General features: G+C 42.6%; 1 protein-coding gene across 3 annotated transcripts in view; it reads right to left on the bottom strand.

The window, feature by feature from the left end:
* The window catches only part of WASF3 (WASP family member 3), a 99,364-nt gene that overhangs the window by 66,847 nt on the left and 13,513 nt on the right, over positions 1-19,004 (bottom strand). For 2 of the 3 annotated variants that reach the window (XM_064172206.1, XM_064172230.1), the window contains exons 3-4: positions 5,041-5,133; positions 4,228-4,300 (exon numbers count right to left, since the gene is read on the bottom strand). The gene's annotated coding sequence lies outside the window, so the exon portion shown is untranslated. Of the gene's footprint in view, positions 1-4,227; positions 4,301-5,040; positions 5,134-5,232; positions 5,305-19,004 lie in introns of those variants that run through there. The other variant, XM_064172212.1, reaches the window with a different exon arrangement.

Raw genomic sequence — 19,004 nt, 5'->3', positions numbered from 1 at the left:
CAGATCCTCACACACTAGCTGCATAATTCAGAAGGGAAGTTACTACAACGCCAAGCACAGAAACATTTCAAAGAGGCAAATGACTGCATTTATTTGCAGTGCTGAAGCAGCACTGACTTTCCTGGTCTCAAACTGATAATGTAGAATGTTTCTGCATGCATTTATATCACTATCTTGAAAACACGATGGACATACTAAGGCTCTCACAGTCCAGACGTCAACTTTATCAAATTATTCCTCCTTATGTATTATGCTGATTGATACCCACCTGAACATGAGCCAGCTGTGTGCCCAGCTGGCCAAGAGAGCCAGTGGCATCCTGGCCTGCATCAGGAATGGTGTGGTCAGCAGGAGCAGGGAGGTCATTCTGCCCCTGTACTCTGCACTGCTTAGACCACACCTTGAGTACTGTGTTCAGTTCTGGGCCCCCCAGTTTAGGAGGGACATTGAGATGCTTGAGCGTGTCCAGAGAAGGGCGACGAGGCTGGTGAGAGGCCTTGAGCACAGCTCTACGAGGAGAGGCTGAGGGAGCTGGGATTGTTTAGCCTGGAGAAGAGGAGGCTCAGGGGTGACCTTATTGCTGTCTACAACTACCTGAGGGGTGGTTGTGGCCAGGAGGAGGTTGCTCTCTTCTCTCAGGTGGCCAGCGCCAGAACAAGAGGGGACACAGCCTCAGGCTGCATCAGGGGAAATTTAGGCTTGAGGTGAGGAGAAAGTTCTTCACTGAGAGAGTCATTGGACACTGGAATGGGCTGCCCGGGGAGGTGGTGGAGTCGCCGTCCCTGGGGCTGTTCAAGGCAGGATTGGACGTGGCACTTGGTGCCATGGTCTGGCCTTGAGCTCTGTGGTAAAGGGTTGGACTTGATGATCTGTGAGGTCTCTTCCAACCTTGGTGATACTGTGATTAACAAATTCATTTTGTCAGCCTGCAACTTAAAACCAGTGAATTTCTCAACTCCATGAACTGAAGTCCAAATTGTAATTAAGTGCATCCTCAGTAGTTTAACTCGAGATAGGCAAGAGTTAAGCTCACATATTCAGCCTCTTCTAATATCAAAACTAGACACAAAACAGGAAAAGCTCATGGGAAATTGTGCTAGTCTGAAGCAGGCTAGAGTGTTTTGGTGAGTAGGACAAGATCATAGCCTTGGAATCAAAATAATGGTGATGTCTACTTCCCTCATAGGCTCACTGAGATGTATAAAAACATAAGTCAAAACATAGATGAGACACTCAGCACCACTCTTGCTGGCTGAGCTGCATCTCTCTAACCTCACCCTCCATTTTGGGCTAACTCACTTTGCTTCCTAACCCTCTGGGCAAACCTCCATTCTTCCTTGGGACTGGGGTGAGGTTGAGAGGGGTAGGTGGAAGGTGAAAGGGTGGTTGAGAGCCCCTCCTGGGGACTCCAGTTTCTGGGTGGGGGGTTGTGTTTCTGTATTACCTTTTACCTTGTCTATTTCTGTCTATAACTGTATATACTGTAAATATCTGTTTGTATATTGTGCTAGCTGTAAAAAAATAGCTTCATTCCTATTTCCAGAGCCAGCTGAGTCTAGTCTGGGTGATTTCTAAAGGGGGGGGAGGGGGGAGGGGAAACACCCAAACCATCACAGAAATACAATCACCTTTCAAGATCAGAATATGTAATTTGACTTCTCTGTCACATTTTAAGTCAGTAGACACCAAAACAAGTTTCAGCTCAATAGAATCTTTGTAATTCAAAGATTCTGGGATACTACCTCCTCTCTCATAGATCTTTTTTGTACCAGATAGTTTGGGAAACACTGTTTAACTTCTCTCCTCATCCACTGCCACCTAGTTACTGACCAGCTTTTGCCTGACTGAGCAGTCCAAAAACCTTCCACTGTTGTCCAGAAGACTACTGCTCTTTGCAACCCAACCTCCATTTTGCACTCACTCTCTCCTATTCTGAAAAGCAAAATGCAACCTGGAACCTTATGAAGTAAATTTGGGGGGAAAAAAAAATCTTAACAGTTTTAAATCAAGAATTGAAGTTGCTAAACAATTTTATAATATGCCAGCTACAAAGGATACAAGTTATGCAGCTGAAGAGTCACAAGTAGTAAGGGCAAAAACATCTTTGCAAATCAATTTGGTTTGACTCTGACTAAAAATATCTAAGTGTCTTCAACACTAGAAGTATTTCTAAAGACTTGAAAAACCTCATTCACACAGCAACCAAAAATCTTGGCTGATAACATCTTTCCTCAAAACATATAACTCAAGTATTTTTATATGCCAAACTAACTACAGATCTGTAATATTGTTGTCACATACAAGTAATTCTAAAGGAGTTAAAGCACTGAATTGACATCTAAGGCTGCTTAGGATCAGGGTCCTTTCTCAAGTCCTGCACCTGGCATTTCCTTTCTGATTACATGTTCTCCAACTGTGTGGAAGACATTTCTGCATTGTAGTGTTTCAGGATCATGGTGGAAGTACAGAAAACACAGGCATGCTACCTAACACAGGATAGCATGTCAAGGAATCAGCAGCTTTCATAAGCATCAATTTTGAGTATCCTGATTATTTTAGAGGAGTGTTTGTATTAGCAAAACACACTAGGAAATACAGAGAAGCAAGAAAAGACAACTATAATCCAAGTGACAAAACAAATTAATTCAAGTGAAAATGCTTTACAATGCATGCAAAATGGGAAATTAAGCCAGTTAATTTTTAATTATGACTTGTAAGTTAAACTGTGAAGCAGAAATGTTAAAATACAGCATTTCTATAGGAATCAATGCTTACTTTAAATATCACTGGGTAGAGTTTCCAAACTGTATGTCCTATTACAATGTTTGCTATACATGGATAATCAGTATTCAGCCAAAAATCAGAATGCACTATGTTTACTAAAATTATATTGTTTTAAAATCAAAGGTTTATCATTTTCATGGTCAGCATTCTGTCTTTAAATATCCTTCAGCTACATTAAACTCCAGACTGTTGAATACTAGACACATTTCAATTAAACTCTACATGGAAATTGTGCTTAGCCTGCACAAACAAGCAGAAATTACTTGATAATACTGCACTGAGTAATGACAGCAAGTACATCAAAATAATTATTGAAGTTTTTCACAACCTAGGTCAAACATTCCTAAACCTAGGTAATCTCTACATGAATAAAAGCAAGCAATAATGTTTCCACACAACACAAAATGCAACCGTAACAGAAGAGTGCTGTAATAATTGTTAAGCTTATAACATAAAAAAGAAGCAATGGAAGTTGAAATATGACAGCTGTGATTTTTTTAAATCTCAAAAGCAGGAGGTCTGTAAAACAAGCTGCTGGAGAGACCATAAATCTGGGCGCAGATAGTGAGAGATGAGGGGTCCTGAAGTCAGATAATAAGTGACTTTAAATATGAATCAGCTGCTTGAGAGACTTTTGCACATGTTCATGTGTGTGCATGCCTATGTGACAACAGAACATCTGTAAATACATACATTAAGATGAACAAACAATGTTAATCTAGTAACCTACTAGTGGAGCATTTTTCTAGTGTTTGATACATCTCTTTTGTTTACCTAAGTTTTTGCAGATTACTTACCCTGACATGCTTTGCCTTTGATATTTATAGAAAGTGATCATATTTTCACAAACAATTTAAGTGTAGAGCCCTCAGGTTACCTAACCATTTAATGTGAATTCTAGAAGGGGCAGAAAGTGAAAAGAATGGGTTTTCTTTCATCCTTCTCATTCAGAGACTGTTGCCACAACTTTTACCTTTCTCTGTGTACCACAAATTAATTCTCCATCCCTCAAAAGAAAGTTTGTTATATATACATACATTTCCAGTGTCAAATATTTTTTTCCACAACTCCTTTGAGTCTTTTCTAACTTAAGGTACAATCTTTTTCAGAACAAATGTGCTGATAAGCATCTTGAATATCATCAAACATATTATCAGAGAGCAAAATTAATGTAAGCATATGTGAATTTCATCTGAAGAGACCAAATGTGCCAAAGGATCATAGCCAGGGTCCTAGCCAGTCAGCTCTAGGATGCACGCAAAGTCGAGAGTGCCCTAAAGCACTGCTGCATACTTTGCTTTCTTCTGAGACCTTGAACAAAGGCTGGCTGCGGTTTCTGGCAAAGGCAACACTGTGGCATGCAGTGCAGGAAGAAAGCAGTGTCTCCTGCAAATAGCAAATGCTTCTTCTAACCTGATCCCCTTGGAAGGAAGAACAACAAACCTGCTCTTCAGCTTCCTCTCCTGCTCAAATGGTTTCTTCTTTCCCAATGCAAAAGCTGACAAGTCACAGCCCCCTAAATTAAACAGAAATAAAAAATAAGCATCTAAGTAAAGCTCATTATTCAACAAAATTGTCTGCACTTTGGCAATGGTCCCTCTGCAGCAACACTCAGCGTGGCCCACATTTATGCGACACAGTGAACCAAGCACACCAGAGCTGTACTCATACTCTTCCACTAACACAACAGATATTTCTCAACTGCAAGTCTGCGGCGTGCGTGTTACAGCTGAGACAGACTGGGGGACAGTGAGATTTTTTTGCCCACAAAGCTAGTTTAATATCAATAAATACAAATCTTTTATTATCCGTTGCACTTTGAGGTAAACAGTCAAACATTTAACCTCAGCAGATTTAGTTTAAATCCTAAGACAATGCATCAGCAGAGCACAGATTATGCAGGGTAAAAGTAATTAACAGAAGCACATTTCTAAATCAAATATACCATGAACATCCATGAATAAAACACATTTATTTCTGTTTTCTACACAATAGGATTTGTGCTTAAATGGTAGCAGTGTCCTGGGCTAGCAGTTTGTTTCAGGGCCTAGAACAGCATATCCTCAATGTTATAAAAAACATAAACCTCCATCCCAATGTTAACTCAAAACCTTCTAGACCATTTCCAAACTTCATTGTTGGTCTTCAGTTTAAGAACTTTGCAGCAGAGTTTTCAGAACTATTTGTAATAGATTCACACAACTGTAAAGTAAGTGGCCAGACACATTGAAGTAAAAGCTCCTTTGAGCCACTTACCATTCAAAAGAGGGAGTAGAAAACATCCTTTCTGTTTACACTTTTGAAAAGAACGCTGTTCTGTAACTTGCTGGCATCCTTAAGTGGCTTTACCTGCAAACAAATACAAATTTCAACTCAGCTTTTCAAAAATGGAATAATTAAAGATACTCATTCAAAATCAGGTTCAGAGATTGGTTAAAAGAATCTTACTGAAGCACACATAGGTAGAATCTAGACATAATTTTAACTGTTTTGAGCTAAACGTCACTTCATGGTTTAGCTTCAATTTCTTTCAAGGTAAGAAAACAGCTGATGTTACTTCATAATCACCACACATTTTTAACTGGAAATATCTGCAGAGGTGACACCCACTTAAAAGACTGTGGGGATGGCCTACAGTAAAGCATGATAAAACACCAGGTATGAATCTCTTTGAGATGCTTCACAGTAAATCTTATATTACTAAACAAGAACCCACTAAAACCAAAAGCAGACACACACACACAAAAAAAAAAAAAAAGCAATCAAAGAATCATAGAATCAACCAGGTTGGAAGAGACCTCCAAGATCATCCAGTCCAACCTAGCACCCAGCCCTAGCCAGTCAACTAGACCATGGCACTGAGTGCCTCAGCCAGTCTTTTCTTGAACACCTCCAGGGATGGTGCCTCCACCACCTCCCCGGGCAGCAATGAGAAGCTCTTGCAAAAGTTTAGTATTATTTCCATGAAAATATTACAGACCCTGGCACCAAGAGAATAGTCTGACTTGCAGGAGGACATTTTACAAAAATCTAGTGTTTGACTAAATAGAGTTTTGTGGTTAAGAGAAAGCTGCTCTTTCTGCAGGTACTGCACAAAGATGGTCCCTAATCAATTTGATCGTAAGAGACTAGTATTATAGCCATATTTTTAAAGGCTGCTACTATGCATTCCTTGATGAAACTGGATTAGACATTTCAGACAACAAAAATTTCAAGGGCATATATAACAAAGTCAAAGCACCTATAAGATCAAGTCATTGCTTGGTTTGTGTTATTTGTCTCAAAGGTAAGACACCAGTGTCCTAGACAACGTGTCTTTTTCACTGTCATCACCTTAATTTTCCTTCAACCTTCCTCAAAATATTAGAGCTTTAACATCATGGTGCCCTCACAACAATTCCTTCAAGTACTAGCACAGTGGCCAACTATTCCAAACATAATATTGCCCCCTAGATAGCTTCTTACTAAGATCTATGAGTTGGTCATGGCCTTGGTCCTCACTTAGAGTGTTTATGTGCTTACAGAAAAAAGTGTTCTGAAGTCACACATTATAAAGTGCTCAGGTACATGAAGTTCATTCACATTCAGGCATCTTCTTATCTTATGACCAGGATAAGCATATTAATTGAGGAAAAAGGTGCCTTCCAAACACAGCTTCACAATCTTGACTAAAATTATGTCAGACAATATCCTATTAACTTAAGCGATTTCAATCAACAGTGATTTATTCAAGCATAAATGTGCATAAATGTGTAAATGTGCTTCAAAAGCCAGCAGAAGTAGATTGAAAAATGTGACAGAAGAGATGTCATAGAGCATTAGCCTCATACACGGGGATTGGAACTTCAGATAAAACCAAAACCCTGTGGTACTTTCAGACTGGTTGAGGATATATTTACACATTACCTTAGCCCCAGCAGCAAAGACACTTTATGAGGCTTTCACTTCCCCACTTTAGCCAATTGTTCTCATCCATGCACTGCAGTTCACCGCTTCCATCAGTTATATCAACACAACAACTACAGTCCTGCAGTACATAAATGAGATCACTGAGTTCATGCCATGATGAAAGAACTCTCCACTCAGGTCAGCAGTTTGTATGACCCACACACAGATGGGAAGGAAGCCAAGAATTATCACATGAAGAGTGAGGATGAGACTCTCTTGCAGTTTTCACAGTGAAATGAGATCAACTACGCAGACATATTCCAAGAGTTAGTGTAAGTCCTTACATGGTTAGATAAAGCTGCAAATGCACAGGCCAACATCAAGCAGTTTTATATCTTTTAATCACATTTTTTTCTGATTTTTAGTTGTTTGTGTTTTTTCTTTAAGTAAAATATTAAGATTGATCCTGGATAGGCCTGGGAAGAAATGCTGAACTCTCTCACTACATGTTCTTCTACATGTGAGACACACAGTCCTGATGACAAATATTTTATGTTGCATGCATCTGTAGATACAGAAAGGACCACTAGCAGTCCAACACTATCTTTCTACCGTCATGTTCCAGAGTACTTCTAATTCCTTTCTTCTCCCCGCCCCCAGGGAGTTTGAGTGGGGAGGAGAAGGCAGTGTGAAAACTGCTTTCCCTCGCCCTGCCCTGCAGGTTTGAAGGGGTAACAGCAAAAGGCATCTTTCCACACGCCTGCTGACCTATGTGGGAGCCCGCACTGGAGTCAGGCTGGTGGTTAGCCGGGATTTTGTGCCCAGTAGAAAATGGCAAATGGACATTTTGTCTAGAAAAGCATAAACAGATCAAGAGAGAAGGCACGAGGTGGTTCTCACCTTGAAAGAGTGCCTGACAGGAAAGGTTCCTGCCATGACAGAGTTTCTGTTTTGGAATGCCTCTGCTTTTGGACAGCTCCTACCTTTTACACAGCTCTCGGTTTTACACCATCTCTGCCTTTAGATGGTTCTCCCCATTTTTGCACCATTCTGTACAAACTTGCAAGTTCTGGGGTCCTTTTGAGAGTGCTGCCAGTGGCACCTGGAACTGGCTACTCTCAGACAACATCAGCAGCCAACTTCCTGACTGTCTTCTGGACTGGGGGACCTAACCAGTTTGGCTTTCCCCTGCCACTGCTGAGGCAGCATCACTTCCACGAATCCCTGTCTTGTGGCAGCTGTGTCTCAAGACATTTCTGAGTTTGGCAGCTTTGCCACTTGCCTCAGGCTTCTATTGCATGGATCCAGACTATTGGATATTGCTTGAAGCCGCAGAGAAATCCAGCAAGGGATCACCATGGAATAGTTATCTCACCTTTGTGAGTAAAGCCTGCTAGTCCCTTAGTTCTCTGCTCAGCCTGATTGATGCTGGGGTAAAGCTGTTTTTATAGCTTAGCCTTCTCCATTTTCTGACTTTCTAAATCTCTAATTTTTTTCCATAACATCCTCTGAGGAACTCCTGATTAAATTAGAATTTGTAAATGAACCTAAACTAGTTTTGTATACAGTCTGGGGGAGAGGTTTTTGGGAAAATAAAATCATTCTATTCTTATAATTCCTGACTCAGCCACATTAATTCCCTGTCTCCATGACATGCCATTAAGAATATACCAACTCTGAACATGAGCCAGCAGTTTGCCCAGGTGGCCAAGAGAGCCAATGGCATCCTGGCCTGCATCAGGAATGGTGTGGTCAGCAGGAGCAGGGAGGTCATTCTGCCCCTGTACTCTGCACTGCTTAGACCATACCTTGAGTACTGTGTTCAGTTCTGGCTCCCCCAGTTTAGGAGGGACATTGAGATGCTTGAGCATGTCCAGAGAAGGGCGACGAGGCTGGTGAGAGGCCTTGAGCACAGCCCTACGAGGAGAGGCTGAGGGAGCTGGGATTGTTTAGCCTGGAGAAGAGGAGGCTCAGGGGAGACCTTATTGCTGTCTACAACTACCTGAGGGGTGGTTGTGGCCAGGGGGAGGTTGCTCTCTTCTCTCAGGTGGCCAGCACCAGAACAAGAGGACACAGCCTCAGGCTACGCCAGGGGAAATTTAGGCTCGAGGTGAGGAGAAAGTTCTTCACTGAGAGAGTCATTGGACACTGGAATGGGCTGCCCGGGGAGGTGGTGGAGTCGCTGTCCCTGGAGCTGTGTCAGGCAGGATTGGACGTGGCACTTGGTGCCATGGTCTAGCCTTGAGCTCTGTGGTAAAGGGTTGGACTTGATGATCTATGAGGTCTCTTCCAACCTTGATGATACTGTGATACTGTAACTCACTTTTGAATGGATTATTCCACTCCTCAAGAGGAAAGAAATCCCAGTGAAAGACATCACAAAAAGATTCTTATGTGTTACCAGCTCCACCACTGATGCCTCTGCCAAGTGCCCCATCTGACTCATTCACTGGCTAAATTACAGCAAGTACCGAAGAGTCTGAACAGGGTAAGATTTGAGACGCAGAATGTGCAACACTGACTTCTAGATAGAAATATGCATCCAGCTGAATTTTCCTTAAAGTGATGTTTTAAAACTTTCTAGACAGGACTCCTAGAAATCAGGAGGTTGGTATATATGCAATTTGAGGAACCAGCTATATTGCACCCAGAGGATTACTTCAGAAATCCACAGGAAAAATAAACATACAGCATTTATTGCAAGACATAACTTTTATACAGATTGAGGATTAGAAGTATCCAAATGGTAGGTCATCATCAAAATAGAGGGGGGAAAAAAGGATTTTAAAGTATGCTTTCAGGGGTAGAAGGGGACAGGTTTTAAAACATGATTTTATATATGGAAATCCAAAGCTTACTACTGAGGTTTGATTGCAAAGGAATTGTTTTATCAGTGCACAACAAAGGAAAAAACAGAAATGGTTTAAACCTTCAGTAGTGATTTGCCTTGTTAGCTTCCTACGTGCACCCAACCTAGCAGATGAGGGAAGTTCTAAGGACATTGTCTACCTGGACTTCAGTAAAGCCTTTGACACTGTCTGCCACAGCACTGTCATTCAGAAACTCATGGCATAAGGCCTGGACAAGTGCACTCTGCACTGAATAAAGACTAGCTGGATAGCTGGGCCCAAAGAGTGCTACTGAATGGGAGTTAAGCCTGACTGGTGCCTAATTACTAGTGGTGTCCCTCAGGATTTAGTACTGGGGCCTGTCCTCTTTAATATCTTTATCAGTGATCTGGATGAGGAGATGGGGTGCACCTTCAGTAAATCAGTACATTTGCAGATGGCACCAAGCTGAGTGGCTGTGTTGATTTCCTAGAGGGTAGGGAAGCTTTACAGTGGGATCTAGACAGGTTAGACTTGTGGGCCAAGGCTAATTGTATGAAGTTCAACAAGGCCAGGTGCCAGTCCTGCACCTGGGTCACAACAATCCCAGAGGAAGCTACAGATGTGGGGATGTGTGGCTGGAAACCTGCAACTCAGGAGAATCTGGTGGTATTGGTTGACAGTTGATTAAATACAAGTCAGCACTGTGCTCAGGTGGCCAAGAAAGGCAATGGCATCCCAGCTTGTATTAGAACACTGTGGCCAGCAGTAGCAGGGAGATGACCATTCTCCTGTACTCGGCAGTAGTGAGCCCTCACCTCAAGCACTGTGTTCAGTTCTGGGCTCTTCACTATAGGAAAAATATTGAGGTGCTGGAGTGTGTCCAGACAGGTGCAACAAGGCTCATGAAGGGCCTGGAGAACATGGCCTACAAGGAGCATCTGAGCGAGCTGGGGTTGATCAGTCTAGAGAAGAGAAGGCTGATGGGAGACCTCATCACTATCTACAGCTACCTAAAGGCAGGTTGGAGCAAGGTGGGGGGGGGAAGCTTCCTGACAACAAGAGACGGGACTAGAGGAAATAGTCACAAGCTGCACCAGGGGAGGTGGAGGCTGGATATTAGGAGATATTTCTTCAGAGAGGATTATCAAACATGGGGATGGTCTACCCAGGCACTGGTAGAGTCACCATCCCTGGAGGTATTTAAGCAGTGTGCGGACCTATCGCTCGGGTAAATGGTTTAGTGCTGATCTCTCAGGGCTGGTTCCAGGGTTGCACTGGATGACCTTTGAGGTCTCTTCCAACTGCATGTTTTCTATGATTCTGTGAATCTTAAAAGCAAGAAACTGGAACCTTGGAAACAATTGTGACTCTACAGCAGACACCAGGAAACACTCACTTTCTAGAGTCTTCACAGCGCAGAACCACACATCGATTAGCAGTTAGGTCCCACCTGCTTTTAAGTATTTCTACAGAGGGAGTGGAATCTTTTCTGTACAAGAGCCACACAATCATTCACTTAAGGGCCTCAGAGTGGCTCATCCTAAACAGCTTTCAAGAGATTGAGCAAGACAATGAGGAATTTTGTCTTTAAACCAGAACTGATCCAGATGTCAGTCTTATACTTAGGCATCTAGCAGATGGAATTATAAAGGAAGACACAGCAGCTCATGTTTTCCAAGTGATCTTTAATTTTTATTCAATTGCTCTTGTCTAGCCCAAACCCTTCAGCCTCCACAGACATCCAGAAATGTAGACATAGGACACATGCTGTCCTTGGGATTACAGAGAGCAATCTCCCTTTAGACAAGCTTTCAAGAGACAGTTTCCTGTTCCATATCTTCCTGAGAACCGACCTGATGGTCTGACTTGGTCAGAGTACCCAGTGTGTCCACTTCCCTCTAGAAAATTTCAGGACCTTGGGAGGTTTTTTTTAAAAGCACAGGCAGATAAGAAAGGAAAAATATCCAACTGGTTGTAGAATAGCTGGTAACTGCCTTGCTCTTTTTCACTCACTGGAGTGGGGTACAATTATTCTCTACTTGGCTAAGTATGTGAGGCCAGTCAGTCTCACGTCTGTGCCTGGCAAGATCATGGAGCAGATCTTACTGAAGGCTTTGCTAAGGCATATGGAAAATGAAGAGGAGGCAATTGGTGGTAATCAAGTGCAAATCATGCCTGACAAACTCTGTGGCTTTCTATAACGCAGTTACAGGGAAGAGCAGACTCATGTAAAGCATTTGATACTGCCCTGCCCAACACCCTGGTCACCAACTTGGAAAAGCACGGACTTGAGGCATGGTCCACTTGTTGGATAAGGAATTGTCTGGATGGCTGCACACAGAGTTGTGGTCACTGGCTCAGTGTCCAAAAGGAGAGCAGTGACAAGTGACATCCTTCAAGGGTCAGTACTGAGACTGGATGGACTTGAACAGGCTTGAGAGGCAGGCCCAAGCAAACTTGGTGAAGATCAACAAGGCAAAGGCCTATACCTAGGTTGGGGCAATTGCAAGCACAAATATAATCCATCTCAAATGCAGTCTCACAAAGAAAGAGTCAGAGGTGTCAGCTGACCAAAAACTCAACACAAGTCAGCAATGCATGCTTGCAGCCCACAAAGCCAAATGTATCCTGGAATGCATCAAAAGAAGTGTGACCAGCAAGATGAAGGAGATGGTTCTTCTCCTCTACTCTGCACTTGGAGTACTGCACCCAGTTCTAGTGCTCCCAGCATAAGTGGGACACAGAACTGTTGAAGCAGGTCCAGAAGATAGCCAGAAAGATGAGGGGAGGAGAACCTCCTTATGGGAACAAACGCTGGGACTGTTCAGCCTGGAGGAAAGTAGTCTCTGGAGAGACCTTAGGTCAGCCTTCCAGCCTACCTGAAGATGGCCTAAAATAAAGCCAGGAAGGGACTTTTACAAGGACTCATAGTGATAGGATGAGAGGGAATGGATTGAAGCTTGAGGAGGGTAGATTTAGACCAGATATTAGGAAAATTTTCTTTACATTAAGAGTGGTAAGACAGTGGAACAGGTTGCTCAGAGAGGTCATGGATGCCTCCTCCCTGGAGGTGTTTGAGGCCAGACTGGATGAGGCCTTGGGCAACCTGGTCTTGTGGGAGGTGTTACTGCCCATGGCAGGTGAGTTGGAAGCAGATGATCTTTCAGGCCCTTTCAAACTCAAACCAGTCTATGTTTCTATGAATCTAGGGTTAAAGCTTGATCTTCAGATATTTTGCCATCTACAAAAGACAGACAGTCACAACTATGAGTCAGATAGCAACAGCACTGGTTTGTCAGACTATTTTAGTAACTAAGAAGCATGCTAGCATTGACCAACCCTCACATATCTCAGCAGTGAACACTGAAAGCAAATAGTGAACAGAACTCTGTCCTGAATAAAGCTTAAGACTTTTTTTCTAAGCTCAAACTTTTTCCAGAAGTAGCAGAGGATCATACAGCTTCTCCCTCACTGTTTCATAAGAGGGAGAAGTAGCAGCCTATGGGAAGCACAAATCAACATAGAACATGGAACACCATTGAGCAATGTTAGTAAAAAACAACACATGTACATATACACCACTACAACAAGACACCAAACTACTAACACATATAAATGAAATTGAGTAGGCTTCAGAATGCTTAAAGAAAAAAAAGGCAACAGAACTGATGTAATTTTTCAGAAGAAAAAGTATCACGTTTATAAAGAAGTGCAACAGGGAAGGAAGCAGCAGCAAAAATCACTTGGTAGTATCTTAGCACTCCCATAGCTGACAGGCAGCTTCAGTTTTGTGCAATAAGAATTATGCAGATAGCCACAGGCTGGATCAAGAAAGCAGATGTTGCTCCTAGTACATGCCATCCAGAGGCAACACTTTCAACATCTGGATTTAGCTGAAAAGTAACCACTCTCATCATTCTATGGCTAATTTCCCTACGGTCTGAAAATGAAAAAGAAGTGGAAAACCAGAAAAGCATTCACATGCAATGTCTGGAGAATAGGAGGCACATTCTTCACTCCAGCAGACAGAATGATGCTTTGTGGTACAGACCCGGGCTCGTGGAAGAATCTCACTTTCTTTGAGATCATGTTCTCATCACAGGCCACATCCCTTTGCTTAGAAATCCATTTGAGATATGAAGGTTGTTTCCTTTGTAAAGGGCTCTATGATCCATTAAAAGGCTTTTCAAAGTATCTAAATAGAAAGAGAAGGTCTAACCAAAAAATTAGACCAATGCTTGAAGATGGTCATCTGACTAACAGAGATAGAGACACTCAATGAGGATTTTTTACCTCAGTCTTTAATAACACTGACAGACCTTAGGCTGCCCCATCAAAAGTGGGAGGGCCACAAGTGTGGGAACAATGACTTTCCATTTGTGGTCATAGAAATGTTCAAGTTCACAGGCCAAAGGTCCTGATGAGATTGAGTCCCAAGTTCTGACAGAGTTTAGTGGATGTAAAGGCATATCCACTTTGACAATCTACCAAAAATTCTGCAGATTCTGGGGAAGTCCCTGGTGAGTGGGGGCAGGCCACTGTTACTCCAATTCACAAGAAGTGTAAGAGGGAAGTCCCTGGGAACTACAGATCTGTTAGTCAAACCTCAGTTCCTGGAAAAACCATGGAGAAAGTTACACTGGGCATTTAAAGAATAATGCAGCCATCAAGCACAGTGAGCGAATGCAGGTTCACAGAAGATAGCTCAAATTTAATCTAATTTGACATCTTTCTATAGTGAAGCCTCTTGCCTGATGGGTGAAGGGAAGGCAAGAGACATTGTTTTATTGGATCTCAGTAAGGCTTTTGATACTGTCCCTTATGGCATCCTTCTGGACAAGTTATCCAGCTATGGGGTAAGGAGGTTCACGGGGTGCTGGGGGAAGAACTGTCTGAAAGGCAGAGCTTAAAAGGTTGTAGCAAATGTGCCAGCATCTGGCTGGCACCATCTGGTCACCAGTGGTGTTCCTCAGGGCTTAGTTCAGGCCAGTTCTGTTCAATATATTTATCAATGACCTGGATGCAGGAGATGAACTGCACCACTAGCAAGTTTGATGAAGATAAATTGGAGGGTGCTTTTGACTCTTGAGGGACAGGAAGCCTTGAAGAGGGATCTAAATAACTCAGTGCTCTGATCTATGACTAATAGTATAAAACACAACTCCAAATGCTGGATTCTGCACTTAGGATGGGGCAATGCCAGGCACAAGTATAAACTGGGAGAGGAGTGGCTGAAGAGCAGCCCTATAGAAAGGGATCTGGGAGTGTTGGTTGACAGCAGGCTCAATGAGTCAGTGTGCCCTGGCATCCAAGAGGGCAAACCACATCCTGGGATGCATCAGAGATAACATAACCATTTTGTCAAAAGAGGTGTTCATCACTGGTGCGGCCTCAACCTGAGTACAGTTCTGGGTCCTACAATTTAAGGAGGATACAAATGTCCTTAAATGCATCTAGAGAAGGGCAACATAGGTGGTGAAAGGACTGGAAGGAATGTCTTTGAAGGAGTGGCTGAGGACTTCGGGCTTTACTAGTTTGGGGAGGAAAAAAAAAAGAAAGACTGAGCAATGACCTCATTGCTGTCCACAGCTTCCAGAGGAAGGGAAGTGGGGAGGGAGGTGCTAATTTCTTCTCCATGGAATCCAGTGGCACCAGGGAACATTTAAACAGGACATTATAAAGTTTTTCTTTACCAATGTGGTCAAATATTGAAAGAGTTTTCCTAGAAAGGTGGTTGATACTCCAAGCATAAGAGATATCTGGACATGCTTAACATCATTCTTTAACTAGTCCAACTGTCCTGAAGTTGTCAGGCAGTTGGACTAGTTATGCTCTTGCAGGAGTCTTCCACCTGAAATAGTCACAGTATCATCAAGGTTGGAAGAGATCTCATAGATCATCAAGTCCAACCCTTTACCACAGAGCTCAAGGCTAGACCATGGCACCAAGTGCCACGTCCAACCTTGCCTTAAAGTGCCCCAGGGATGGCGACTCCACCACCTCCCCGGGCAGCCCATTCCAGTGTCCAATGACTCTCTCAGTGAAGAACTTTCTCCTCACCTCAAGCCTAAATTTCCCCTAACGCAGCCCGAGGCTATGTCCTCTTGTTCTGGCGCTGGCCACCTGAGAGGAGAGAGCAACCTCCTCCTGGCCACAACCACCCTTCAGGTAGTTGTAGACAGCAATAAGGTCACCCCTGAGCCTCCTCCTCTCCAGGCTAAACAATCCCAGCTCCCTCAGCCTCTCCTCGTAGGGCTGTGCTCAAGGCCTCTCACCAGCCTCGTCGCCCTTCTCTGGACACGCTCATTCTATTCTTATAAAGAGTTCTCTCCCATATGTACATACTTATGTAAGCAGGTAGATATATACATATGTATTGCACTTCAGGTCTCACTATTTACAAAGTGTAAATAGTGTATCATGTTTACAGGTGTATCTATAGATACATATTACTCTATAGAAACCAAACCTTTATAAAGGTTAGGTAGGACATAGACTGGAAGATGTTTGTTAAAAAAAAAAAAAAGAAGTGCTGGTTTTCCCCAATTTGAAGTCTCAAAAAGCATTTACACAGCTTTCAGGCAGAGGTAGGTATCACACAGATTAATTAAATTAAAGAGACACCATTTATAAAATTAAAACTCAATGGATTTAAATGGTTTGTGACTCCTTACAGTAGATCTATGAGGTTCAATTAAGGACATTATTATGTAAAGAAATAAGGAAGGGGAGGAGAGAGAAAAACAAAAGGTAAAGCTTCCATATTCCTTTGTTACTCCATTTTAACCTACATCTGGAGAGCTATTATTGAAAAAGATTAGCATGCTCTAGTATTAACTACACTGTACAAATTTATCCCAGTGTCTCAAGGTCTTTTCCCCCCCCTCCTTTCTCCTGTTTTTAAAAGGGCTGGATGAGACAAGCAGGTTTATTTCTTTTGAGTCTTAGTTATTAACATCTTTCCTTACAAGCCAGTTAAACGAAAGCAGTTTTGCATGGAACTGTGACCTCCAAACTTGTTCAGTGCAGAGGAGCTTAGCAAATCTCAGAAATCCAGAAATATGTGAAATAAAGCCCACTTTAAAAAAAAAAAAAAAAAAACAGTTTGAAGTGGCTTAAAGTCACCATGCCTGCTAGTGCCATGAGATCTTTAATGATTCTAATTAAGACTTGTTTTCATTAAAGGGAAACTTAAAACTACTTCTACTTCTTGCTGTTTAACATGGGTAAGTAAAAACATGACCTCATTTCCATAATCACAGAACCCATACAGGTTACCTACTGCTTTATAGGCTCAACACCAGACAGCTGACACCAACCCAAAAAATAGGATTTGACTTTTCCAAATAAATATTCTCATAAAATCAATGAATCCTGTTCTTCAGATTACTTCAGTAAAATAAACAGTTACCCACAGGTGTTCATGCACTTGTATCTTGCCCAAATCAGGGTAAGCAAGCCCTGTTTTCACCTAACATGGTCAGTTTTGCAAATGCCATTCTGACTGGTGAATCTCTGTGGCCAAAGGAGCCATTACACTCGGGTAAATAATATAAATGGAGCTAAATTGCAAGCAGTGTGCTGCTCTGGTCCGTCCTGCCTCACTGCTCTGCTCAGACAATGTGCTCTGCCTCCTGCTTCAGACCATCTTTTTGGCTTAAACTACCTAGAAACTTAACTGCTTCAGGGTTACCAGAAGGGATATTGCCTAGGGGTACCTTGATGCAGACCTTGCGGAGCATCTTGGAGAAGGGTGAAGAGAAAGCATGCAGTTCCCACCACATCCTGACTTCCCAATGCTGCCACAAACTGCCAACATTCGTAAGAACATGCTGAGCAGTTCCAACACTGCTGCAAAGGAGCCAGGGACTATCTGAATTCTACTCCACTGCCGTGAGTAGAACAGACTTTCTCTAGGGCTTCAGGCTGCCTATAAGTGGGACAGAGCTATTTTGTGACTCATCCTCTTCAATTTTTTGATTCTCCTAAATTACTGGATGAAGCACTTAGTGCCATGGTCTAGTTAACTGGATAGGGCTGGGTGATAGGTTGGACTGGATGATCTTGGAGGTCTCTTCCAACCTGGTTGATTCTGATTCTAAATTGCCTATAAGCATCCTTGTGAATATTTTCCTGAATGAATGAGAACCCAAATTTAACTAGTTTGTATATAGTTTGTGAGTGAGGCTTTCAGAAATAAAAATAACTACAAATTTTATAATTCTTGCCTCATTAATTGCCCCAACTAATTCACTTACCCTTGAGAAAGGTTTTTTATTCATTTAGGAATAGCCCACGAGGTTACTATGTAAATAACTAAATGTTCTGCACTGAAACTACCACTTTAGAAGTTAATTGTGCAACTTTGAAGTTTAAGCTATTACTAAGACAATCCCACGTTAAAGTGATGTTGGGGAGGGGAAATTAGTTGATGTGAGATGATATTTTCTGAAATTAGTATTGGTTATTACTTTTGATGCTCAGAACTCCTGCCACCCCCAACCACTCATTTTAATAATGTTTTGGTTCTTACACAGTCATGGAAACACTCTATGGATAATCCTCCTGGCTTATGGGGAAAAAGATGCAGACAATCTCTGCCCTCGTCTCTTGGCTTCTTCTGGACAATTTGTATATATGCCCAGGAATTCTGCACCTGAAGGTCCTGCCTAGAAGGCAGATGTCATGCAGTCTCAGCACGATGTCATGCTGACCACACAGGCCGATTGCATGCAGACATCCAGCGTCTGCTCCTGGTAGCTGGTGGCAGTGGAGTTTAGCAGGCAAGCAATAAGGCAGTGCGCAAGAGCAGCAGGGCTGGGCACAGTAGAGAGAGCAGGCAAAGAGCAGGGATGCAAAGCAGGGAAGAAGAAGCAGGTTGTTCACCTGCATATCTCCTTTTATCAATGTGGGCTGAGATTAGTTGCCCTTTGGACACAAGAATAGCCAATCAGAATAGCAGTTAGCCAAACCTTACCATATTAGGCAAAGCCAGAGGCTCACTTTTCCCTAATTTGGGAAAAGCACAGGCCTTGCACTAGGCAGGCACAAGCTAAGTGTGTCTACATTACACCACAGGACCCTGGGCAGGCCAGACTCAGTGGCTCCAGATTTTTTGTCCGTTTCCCATGCTTGCCTCTCTAGTGGAGCAGGAAAACATGCCTAGGCAAGGCAGGACATGTCTAAGCCTATTTTGGGCCTATCAGGACTACCACAACAAGTGAAAACAAACAAACAGAAAATCCAACCATCAGGACCAAATAAGCAGTCACAGGGAGAGGGGCATTTCCCCAAAACAAACTCACAGTAACAATAACTGAATCAAGTGGAATTTTAATCTCAAACCCTCTCTTCCATCAGCCTCCTTGCAGGTCAGTCACAATTTCTGCTTTTAAATAATGAGCAACTAGCAATCACAGAATGCTGGAACCTGGAAGGGACCTTTGGAGATCATCTAGTCTACCCACAGGCACACACACTAACACAGATACACCTAGATCA

Source organism: Pogoniulus pusillus, chromosome 3 (genome assembly GCF_015220805.1).
Source record: "Pogoniulus pusillus isolate bPogPus1 chromosome 3, bPogPus1.pri, whole genome shotgun sequence".
Classification (NCBI taxonomy): Eukaryota; Metazoa; Chordata; class Aves; order Piciformes; family Lybiidae; genus Pogoniulus; species Pogoniulus pusillus.
Note: the sequence above shows the minus strand (reverse complement) of the source record. Positions and strands in the feature narration are given on the sequence as shown.